The sequence below is a fragment of the Mercurialis annua genome, linkage group LG5, assembly GCF_937616625.2.
Source record: "Mercurialis annua linkage group LG5, ddMerAnnu1.2, whole genome shotgun sequence".
NCBI lineage: Eukaryota > Viridiplantae > Streptophyta > Magnoliopsida > Malpighiales > Euphorbiaceae > Mercurialis > Mercurialis annua.
In genome coordinates, this window is record NC_065574.1 from 46,845,495 (window position 1) to 46,857,701 (window position 12,207).

Genomic DNA, 12,207 nt, shown 5'->3' on the forward strand with positions numbered 1-12,207 from the left:
CGGGCTTGAGATCACTCAATGCAGCACCACCTGCCCCTGTGTTTGCACTTCCATTCTCATATGCAAAATCACCACTACCTCCTGAAACAGCATTGACATGCGCACCAGTCCCTCGACCCCGACCTCCTGCTCCGTTCCACCCTTCAAACGTGTTTCCCACCAGTCTGGATAGCCATGTATCTTAAAACAAGTGGAGATGTCATGACCGTCCTGTTTGCAGTGAGTACATCTTAAGTGCGACTTATCAAGTTGTTATGGTTTGTCAAATCGTCCTTTGGGTCGAGCCGCTTGCAAAGCAAATACATGATTCTCCTCCGGAGCAGCCTTGTTTCGAGCGATATCGTAAGAATGCTTCTTTTGAATGAAAGTTTGATAAGCATTGTCTAAAGTTGGTAGAGGATTTTGAGATAAGAGATTAGTTCTCACAGTAGAATATAAATCATCATCAATTCCGATCAAATATTGATGAAATTTTTCTTCTTCGCGGTCAGCTGCAAATTTGCTTGACATGCTACAAATGCATTGTCCACACTCGCAAGCATGTAATGGTTTAAGGCGAACAAGATCATTAAATAATCCCATCAACTTGTTGTAGTAGTCATCCACGGTCATGAATTTTTTCCATTTACAGTCCATGATTGCAGACCGTAACTATTGTAGGTGTTGACCATTAGCAACACAAAATTGTTTTCTAGATAATGTCAAAAGTCTTTTAGCCTCATCTTGGTACGGGGTCGATGTGGCAACTTTTAGATCTATGTTGCGCATAATCCATGAAACAAGTATGGAATTGATAGTAACCCAGTCTAGCATCTTGTTTTTTTTCTATTGGTTTGGAGATCGTGCCGTCCACAAACACAAATTTTCTACGAGCCTTCAGCGAGAGCATAATTGCCCTGTATCATGCAATATAATTTTCAGATGTCAATATAACATGAGAAATTCAATCTCCCAGTTGATCACCAGACCCAAGATAGTATGGAGAGGAAGAATAAATTTTTCCTTCATTGTTCGCCATTTGATGATTAGAGAATATAAGAAGAAAATTAAATTATAATGCTAAGGATTGCTAGGCTGCTAACTCTGATACCATGTCAAGAATTGATTTTCCTTTGCCATTAATCTTGGCCAAAGCCTTTCTTTTATACAAAATTAAAGCTAATGATTCTTGTACGGAAATAATAATTACATAAATAGAAAACCTAATCTAGAAAACAAATAAGCTAATTTAGGTATAGATTATGAACATGATTGGGGTTCTCTCAAATTACAATTTTAATCAAATTAATCTACACCGTTCATTTTATAATGAACGGTGTAGATTATGAACATGACCCCCTCAAGTTCATTTGAACAACTTGAGGGAATCCCAATCCTAAATTCAATCATAATACAACTCAAACTTAATATTATCATATCAAAATTTTAATTTTAGGTAAAGTATTAACTATAAATTAAAATTTAATGTGCATAATTTAAATTCGAACTCTCACAGCATATTGCTTTCTGGTATAACAGACTGGATTCTGTTATAACAGAATTCCTTGCAACAGAAGGCAGTAATCATCACAGCTTCTTGAAGGTGATTAGCTCACTCATCTCATGCACTCCTCGTGTGGATTCCTTCAGCATTTCTGTCACGTGTGTTCAGTCACACTCATTGTGTGTGTATGACAGTTATTTTGATAGGAGTAATTGATTAGATTAGTTAGTTTCTTTAGCTAGCTATAAACCTTCACTATAAATATAAAGTGAATGGTTCTTGTAAGCTCAATCTTTTCATTATCAATAAAGATTAAGTTTTCGTTATTCATTTTATGGTATCAGAGCTTGAAATGCTCTCTCTTTCAAAGGCAGTTATTTTTTCTCAGATTTTATTTTCTAAAACAAATCAAAGAGAATATATACAGAATAATCACAAAGATATTTTCCTAATAAATTTTTATCCTTCATAATCAATTAAAATTGTTGCAATATAGAACAATTAGCTCTCAAATAGACAATAAAAAAACATCAAAAAATAAACATTTGATCAAAATGGCTTATGTCATCGACACTATTAAAATACTCCATTAATATTTATAAAACAAATGCAAATTAAAAAATAGGAAATAAATAAGACTTAAGAGTTTATAAGTTTTTTTGTATAAGGAGTTTCAAAGAGTGGAGGAAGCTTTTTTATATAGAAGGAAAAATCCATGCGAAAGCCTCTCTACTTTACCGGTTTTGTTATAAAGGTCCCTACGCCAAAGTTTGTCATCTCCGAGTCCCTGTATTTGGCAAAATTCAAATTATCACACCCTTATGTAGATAGAAAATGGAAAGCGTAATTCACTTTCGTCATGTGAGAGTATGAATTCAAAAATTAGTCTTATTTTGTAACTTTTAATTCCTATAAAAAAATGTATAAAATACATATAAATTCAAAGACCTCTAAGGAATTTTTTTCACCATCAAAACACTTTTTCTCTCCTCCTCCTCCTCCTTTTGCAACCCACCTTCACTACACTATTTGATCAAAAATACCCCAGGCGAGTAATAAATTGTTAAACTCTAATATAACAACCCTTGTTAAGCTGAATATTTTGATTTTATTGTTCTGAAGGACCTGAGCACGGTATCTGGTTTCCGGTTAAACAAATCAAAAAGCCTTTAATTTAGCTTTAATTTTCTTAAAAAACCTCCCTCTTCCTCTGCTGATCACTCATCATAATCATTTTCTCGAACTTTTCACATGTCCCAATCATTTCTCTCAAAGCTCATTACTCATTCAAGTTTCTTATAGAATAATTATCACTTAGGAGCCATAGGATGCTAGTGAGTCGGTTCTTTACTTTTTCTTTTGATTTTTTTTATGTGATTCTTTTATATTTTGAATTATTATGTGAATTTTCTTTTTGAAGTGAAGAATCTGGTTTAAAAATTTGATATTTTCTTGGTAGGCCAAGTGAAAGTTGTGATCTTTTTTTAGCTTTAATTAACTAAGAAATGTATTGTTTTTATTGGGTTTATATTCTTTAACAGATTAGTAAGATCTAAAGTAGTAAATGTTGAAGTTAGTAATGCCAAGGGAGAGTCTAAGCTAAGTAGAGTTGCCATGGAAGAATTACTTTCTGGAAAAATCAGAAAACAAGGGTGTTCCTCATCAGCATCATCATCTTCATCAATAATTCAGAAATACAGATTCAAGAGGATCATTTTATAGGTAAAAGGGATGGATCCAATACTCCAGTTAGTCAAAATTTCATTGTTGCGGGAGGAACGAAGCTACTGTCGCTGCAAGGATTTGTTGACCGCCGCCGCCACTTGTTGGGAAAATTGAAGATGTATTTGAAGTTGGTTTTGAAAAAGGAAAAATGGGTTGATGTTAGTTACGGCTGGGTTGCTGAGGTGTTTGTTGATGAGAAAAATTCCAATGAAGTGAATAATTTCATGGAAGAAGATGATGAAAAATAACAATGGCATCATCAAATTTATTTTGTTTTACATTCTTTTATTATGTTGTGATTTTGTGTAATATAAGTCCTAAAAGTTAATGCCACATGGACCTCAATACATGGGAAGGAATGCCAAGTCGCCCTTTTTTGTTAAATAATAGAGAGTGAGTTACACTTGCCATTTTCATCCATATAAGTGTCTTAAAATTAGATTATTGACAAGTGCAGGGACCCGGACGTGAAAATTTTTAAGGGAGGGGTCTCTCGAACAAAATAGATAAAATACAGGAGCCTTCCTATGGGTTTTGCCTATATAGAATAGTAAAGTCCTCACCACTCCACTCCAATCTGATCTGTGGAATTAGGAAATATATATAAAAACTTAACAAATGGAAGTCACACTTCTAAGCAATATGGTACAAGTAAAAAAAAGCCATAATCAATAATTTTTGCCCTAACAATTTTTTTTCTTCTACCATCTCAGAATATTTTTAAGAGTGCCTTTAACTGCACTTCTGTTTAATTTTCGATTTACCAAACAAACCTTGAAACCAAATTTCTTTCCTAACATCCTCTATAATCGTCATGTACTCTGCCTCTATGGTAAACAAGGCAACGGTTGACCGCAAGGTAGAATTCCGATAAACTGGTGACATTAATAGAGTAAACATATAGCAGTAGTTGATCATTGTTAATCTAAATCACCATCATAGTGCAAATCACGATACTCAATTACATATTCACCATCTTTCTTATCCTACTCAAATATTAGATTAATATTGTAACACCCCGTACATTCCGGCTAGTTTCGATGAACTTTCCGATGTGTTTTTTCTAATTTTTTGGTGGTTTGATTCCATAAAATTTTGGTTTGGTTTGCATAACCTTTAGTGTGTTGATTTGATTGGTTTCCAAGTTTTTATTGAAGATGTGTTCGAGTGTTTTCCAAATCTGTGATGTTTTAGTAAAACATCCATATCTCCCAATTGCACCGTCGGATCGGGCCCCTCTTGAATATATTGTTCTAGAGAGGATTTTATAAAATCTGGTCAGTTAATATCGTTTTTGATGTCGCGGGTGCGACTCAGCAGGCGCAAGCGCAGCCTGTTTCAATCGCGGGTGCGACACGTTGCTGACATCTTTCGTTTTTATATAAATAGACCACTAACTCGATTCTATCTGCCTCCTTTCAATACCTAAACTCTAAAACGAGTTTATACACTGAATTATACACATTTCCATCATTCTCCCATGTCCTTTGATGATTTCAAACAATAAAAGTGTGATTTTACATTCTATTCGTAAGATTCATGTGTTATCATTCGTTGTATTTATCGTTGGAGTGTTTGTGGCTTGGGGTAATTCGGTCCAGACACTATTCCTTGGATTTAATTTTCATATTATCTTGTTATTTATCAATCTTAGGTAAATATATCTTACCCTTATGGTTCATGGATTCGTTGTTGGATATTAAACTCCCTGGGTCACTAGTGTTACCTCGAATTACATAATGATCACCAAAATTCATTTTGTTACAAAATGGTCACTGAACTATTCTTTTTATTATAAAGGGGTTTCACCCATATAAAACGCATCATTTTCATGCTTAAGTTGTTACAAAAAGAATACTAAACTTTTTATGATTTACAAAAAAGTCATTGAGTTATACTTTTTATTGCAAAAAGGTCACTGAACTATGTACCTTTTTGTAATTAAAGCTTGCCATGTAAGCAAAAACGTTGCGTTTTATATGAGTGACACCTCTTTGTAACAAAAGATATAGTTCAGTGACCATTTTGTAACAAAATTAACTTTAATGATCATTATGTAATTCGAGGTAACTCTAGTGACACAGGGAGTTTAATATCCATTCGTTGTTGTATGTTTATGCCTAAAAATGCATGATTTAGGTTGTTGTTTGTTTAGATCTATGTAATTTTTATGCCATGCTCATGTTTCTGATTTGCTATGTTTAAAATGATGTTAAGGACATGTATATTTTGATATTATATGAAATGGAAACTATTGGGCATGATTATCAATGTTACGGTTAATTATATCATTTTACGAATTCGATTTGAATTGTTATTTTACATTGATGTTGGATCTTATAAGGTTTGATAGTAATTAAATTTGTATGATGGGTTAATGAACTAAACTATTAAGATTTATCAAACATCTTTTCATATAATAAATTGTGTTACGCGTTTTTGCCTAAAAATTTGGTGAATTCATGGGTTATGTGCATTATAACCGCATGCTTATTTTAAAATATTGTACCAACTATTAAAAGATTTTTATTATGATGTTTATATAATTTTGGATCAGTGGTTATAAGATTTAAGATGGATGCATGATTTGATTCGGTTGACATGTTTAGGCAATTTCTAGTAACATTGCGTAGTGGATTGTTTAAGCGATTTTGGCATGAGTCTAGATTTGAGTTGTTTTGGTATTGTATATATGTGTGATATACTACTGATTTAAATTGGTTTGGGAGTTTAAATCATGTTTGTTTTGATACGTGTTGGCTTATTTATAAAACTAGCTAATTTTACGCTAAAATACTTTGTTTTATGAATTTGATGCTTTGTGATGGCTTAGGATCTGAGTTGCTTTGACATTATTAATATTGGCATGTATTTAATCTGATTTAAGGTGTTTGGGTTTGACAATGCATGTTTATACCTGTATTGTTTTAAATGTTGCGAATGCTTAATTGGCCTGATTTTGTGCAAAGCATGTTATTTGATTACAAATGTTTCGATGTAGCATGTGCTATGTCAAATGTGATTAATATGAATGCTAGGGCTATTCTATCTTGGTTTTTGACCCATTTGATTGTGTTTATCCTTTGGAGATTTTTATCGAACACCTTATAAGTATGATGCTATATTTGAGTTTTAATGTTAAATTTGAGTTTCCTTTTTTTTTCAAATTGAGATTTTAGTTTATTAAAGTGTTTTTAGATTTTAAACGAATTGTTTTATCTTGGTTGGATGTTTGGGTCGGGTTAAACTTGGATCGCCCGACATGTGAGGTTAAACTTGACAGTTATGATAACTTGGTTGACTCACCACTCGGGAATTTTGAACATGGTTTTATGATTTTAAACTAAGTTTATTTAAAGTGATTTCCGGATTATAATTTCAAAGTAGGAATTCGATTTAACTTGTCTATTGTCTAGTTATGTTAAGTATGTATGATTAGTTTACTTTAATTTAATATATTTTTTTAATTTAATATTTCTTTAACAAATGAATTTTCGCTCTCTAAAGTTTTTGAATTTTATTGCTTTAGAATTTATGAATTTATCTTTCTATCATTAATGAATATTCTTACTAAATTTTTCAATTTTTTTCCTCCAAAATTTAGATCTTTAAAATTGTAATTTTTTCTCTCCAAAAATATATATTTATGTTTTATCTCTCTAAAATTTATTAATTTTCTATTTTTGAATTTATTCAATTTCTTCTCTCCAAAATTTATGAATTTTCTCTCTCTAATATTTATGATTATTTTATATAAAATTTATGAAATTTCTTTTAATAAAAATTACATATCTTTAAAGTCTATAGTTTTTCTCTCTGAAAAATTATAAATTTTGATTTATGAAAGAGCATGTGAGGCAAATATGTTATATTTAAATTTAATATAATTTTCAAAACTATTTTGTTATTATAATAATACATATTTTACCTCTTAAAATTTATTTGTAAATTTTATTAATTTTTTTATATTTTGAAAAAGGATTCTATGATATAGAATTTCTAAAGAATTCCAAACGAATTCCTTAAAAATATAAAATTCATTTGCAATAAACATATTTTAGCAAACAATAATGTATTTTTAAGATAGAACATTTGATAAATAGAAGTTGGCCCTTTCTTTCTCTGTCAGAATTAATTCTTATTAATGTAAAAAACATATGCAATACATATTGAAATATTTTTTTTGATGAAGTATTATATATTAAAAGCCACAAGGAGTGGCAAAACCGAAGAAAAAACCGAAGTCAAAACAAAGAGCCAAAAAGGCTACAAAAGCTTAAAAAGTAAAAATGCTATCAAGGCTTGTATACAAATCTATGCCCGAGTAGACAAAAGAATGATGACTACTCTTGTAATAAAAACCCGTATTGATAAGACTCCGAAAAATGACATCTTCAATAGTACAATCCTTGTGCTGAAAAATTCTTCTATTACGGTACTTCCAAATTTCCCACATAAAGATGATCCAAATATTTGTCCAAAGTTTAGAACAACCACCATACGGAACAATAGCAATCCATTGGACAAAAAATTCTGCAATAGACGAAGGCAATACCCAAGTTAAACCCAATTTTTGAAGCATCACATACCATATTTTCCTTGCAAAAATGCAATGTAAAAAGATGTGATCTTGAGTCTCTATTTCACTACAATGAGAGCAATCTATATTACTATCTCTTATTATTCCTCTAGTATTGAGAAAAAATAAGGATGGTAAGCTATTGTGTAATGCTGTCCATAAGAAAAACTTAATTCTCGGTGGAACCTCCGATTTCCAGCATTTGACAAAAAGTGCAGACTTCTCAGTACTCAAGTGAGCTGAATTGTTGACAGAAACCGATGCCAAACTGATGAGAGTTGAGGCTGATGCAGCTGAGAAACCCTTACTGTCGTGCTTCCAAATGATATCGTCTTCATCATACACGGAAACAGAACCAGATGCAGCGTGGGGAGGGAGCAGCAGCAGCATGTCTTCAAGCTGTGCTGTTTCATTCTGCCGGAGACGCCAACGCCAACGCCAACGCCACCCAGAAGTCATAACAGTGCTGACAGTGGCTTGCTTCATGTTCGAAAGCTGAAACAAGCGAGGGAAAATCGAAACCAAAGAGCCATTCCCAGACCAATCATCGTGCCAAAGTGAAATCGATTCTCCATTATTAATAACAAAACCCACATTTGACAAGAAAATCTGCCAAACGAGGGAGTCCAGGCAACAGGTACGCCTTATCCCTTTCCAAATAAACGTGTAATACCCCGTAAACTGTTAAGATACTTTTCAGATTCTAGGACGTGCCACTTGTCCGAAATTAAGAAAGTTGGGATAAGGTGATCGGGAATGAGAATCAAAAAGACAAGTATTTTCAAAATAAGTATATTAATTGGATCGCGGAATAATAATTTTTAAGCGAAAATTTATTATTCGGAGTGACTATTAGCGGGACTAAAGGGATGACAGAGTAATTAAAATAAAATAAAATATAAGTCCCGAGCTAATGACTTTCACGTTAAGGTCCGTGAAATATTTTTAAGAAATAATGGAAAAAGTTTTATAATTTTTGGATATTTTTTAGTTGAGCATGTCGGTTAATTGAGAAGTGAAGTTAAAGTGCAAATTAGCCACTTTAAGGACTAAAGTGGATTTTTAACCACAAACTTCCGAAGGAAGTTGTGTTTAATCTATTTTCTTAAGATAAGAAAATAATATCGATAAACCGGTTATCGATAAATATTAAAATGAAATATTGTACGAAAAAGTGCAAGTTAGCTCAAAATGAAATTTTGAGCGTTTTTGGCCAAAATTGCCAAAATAAAATTATTAGAAAATGAAGTTATAAGATATGGGACTAATATTATTTATTTGGTAATAAATAATATAGAAGTAATCGGACCTAAAAGATTTAGCGTTCGACGGACTAAATTGGACGAAAGAAAAGTTATGGATTAAAGAGTGAGGAGGTGACAACTTTAAGGACTTAAGTGAACTTTATCCAACAACTTATAGGCTAAGTCAAGGAATATATTCAGCTCATTCTCTCAAAATTAAAAAGAAATAGAAAGAAGGAAAGAAAAAGATGGAGAAGATGAGAGAAAGGGGAAAATGGAGCATTCAACTTCAAATCGAGCTACGGAGCTCGTTTCTCGACCAAATTCGATGATTTTGGTGGCTATGGATTCACAACTCAATTATCTACTCAAGGTAAACATCAATTCCAGTTTTTGTTGGTTTAATGTTGGGCGAAATTGATGAATTATGGGCTGTTTGATTTCGGCAATTTCATGGATTCGGGATTGATGCGTATTTGATGATTATGGATGTTTAGAGCTATGAATTAAGTGTTTTGATGAATGAATTGTGAATAACTAAGGCTGAGATATTGATTAGGTGTTATAATGGCTGATTATGGTGGCTGAGTTATGATAAGATAAACTGAAAATGATGGCTAGAGTTTGTGCTAGTAGGGTTGTTTGAAATGAGTTGACGAATGATGTGTTTCCGAAGTAAGAATAGCGAATCGGGTGCGATGATTTGTGTGTGCGTTTTGCTTCCTAGGTTCGGAAGGCCTTCGACCAGCCACACCCTGACCCTAGTAGGCAGAGGTATGAAGGCCATAGGGGCTGTATGGGAAGTCCTTATGAGTCGAGAACAAAAGCTTTCATCGTTAGTAAGTTCGACGGGCGACGGGTCGAGGTAAGTTCAAGTATAAAGTTCGACGTGTTCAAATCAAGTTGTTGATTGAAATTTGGAATAGTTAATGATCAAGGAATTTGGCCCTAGTCTTGTACAATGAATTATGATATAAATTCTAAGGTATTAGGTTTCGTTAATTTTAAAGTTACGAGATAAGTTACGCAAACTAGTAGGACGTTTTGCAGAAAACTATTCTGCAAAACAGCCCTGTTGCGAAGGCCGTATCTCAATCTATATAACTCCAAATTAAGTTCCTTTTGTTTTTACGGAAAGTTAAGGATGTTATCTAAATATGTCTAAGTATAAGTTTTTGATGAATCGGAACCTAAGATGTTTATTTTGGACTGAACATTTTATTGTGCAGTCTGCCCTGCACTTGTAATCAGCTTTAAGGAAATAACTTCGGAGCTAATTTCCGACACCTTCGGGTGCTAATCTCAATCCGAGACCTAAACAAATGTTTTAGGAGATATTCTAAACTTTAAGAATGTTAAGTTTGTTTAGAGGTCGGACTGTTTTAAATGAGCGGTTTCGATAGCCGAAGTTGGCTAGAAATTATGTTTTGGATATTTAGTATATAGTTAGAATGTTAATAATTTAGGTTATTATCGAACTTTTGTAGACTCGCCGAGGCGACTACAAACAGGACTCGGAACGTGACGAACGATATTGCTTTGTTAGTTCTAGAAGATTTTGGATAGCAAGTGGTGAGTTTACAGTCTACTTTTGCGTGTTATTAATAAAAGTTATTTATTTTGTTTATTATTATTATAAATGCATCACATAAAATGTTATTATTTATAATGATTATTATTTTTATTAAATGTTTATTCTTTATGAAATAAAACTAGTATAGTGATCCGAGGAAACGAGATACCTATTGGGTGTCAATAGGCTGTGTGATCACCAGTGTTCGGGTCAGTCATAGAATTAGTATAGATAGATGCTTGTATTTAAAAATGTTTAATATGATCTCGTTAAATGATGACTATGTTTGGGAGTAAGGAGGAATATGTTTTTGGTAGATACGTGAGTAACTCGGTTGAACTATCTCGGGACCCGTATCTAGTGAGTAACTCGGTTGAACTATCTCGGGACTCACACCTTGGGATTAAGCAGTGACATGATGTAACTCGGTTGAACTATCTCGGGACTATGTCACGTGGTAACGAGTAACTCGGTTGAACTATCTCGGGACCGTACCACTTGGATTGAAATAATTTGATATAATATTGATGGATACAATATGAGTAGGATACAATATGAGTAGGATACGAATAGGAAATAGTAAGAGTTTAAGATTAAGGTTTCAATCGGATCTAATACTTGATATATACTATGTTCATATATATTTGTTATGTTTTAAATGCGATGTTATTTTACATAACACCATTAGTAAACGTAAACTCACTCAGTATTTCCAAAAATACTGACCCCCTCACAGTGTTTCATTTCAGGGTCATAGTAAAGGATGTGACGAACTTCTATATCCTTGTTCCAGAAGTTCGGAGTTTGTACAGAATCAGTAGTGCTGCAGTAGTTGAGTTCTAGTAAGCTGTAACGGTGTGTCAAACGGTTTTGATTGTAAAACATATACTCTGATATTTGTAAAAGGTTTTGAAACTGCGCTTTTAAACCGTTTGTTAAAGGTGGAACGGGCTGTGCTGGATGTAAGACATCGCACTATAAGACCCAGGTTTCTATGTAATGTTTTTAGGTTTTGAACTAGACGTTTGTATACGTCAAGAATGGAAAGACTTTCATGAAAATGATTTTGTATATGATTATGATTTTTTGTTTTATCAATTTATTCGCGAAAAATTTATACTCGTTTTAGGCTTGCTACGGGTTTTGGAAACGAAAATTCCCATTCCCTAGCGCCGGTCGCGACTTGAGATTTCGGGTCGTGACAAAACGATAAATAATTTGAATTTCCGCTCAAAAGATTATTCCAATTGGTGAAGGACGAGCAAGAGGAGATAACAGTAAACCATAAAGAATTTCGATTTGACGAGCGAAGTTTCCAAAGCCATTTTAGTAAAAGACTTTGATTTCGAACTTTCAGACTGCAAACGCTGAGCCCTCCATTCCGAGTGTCACGACAGATAACGTTCCAAGAGATCTTACAAAAGACTCTAGAACTAGTGTCTCCTTTCCATAAAAATCTCCGCATATAGGTCTCTAGTTCAGTCTGGACACTAGCGGGCATAGCAAGAAGCGACATGAAATAAATAGGCAAGCTGTAGAGGACAGATTTCAGTAATACTAACCGTCCTGCAGGCGATAGAATAGTACCCTTCCAATGCGATAA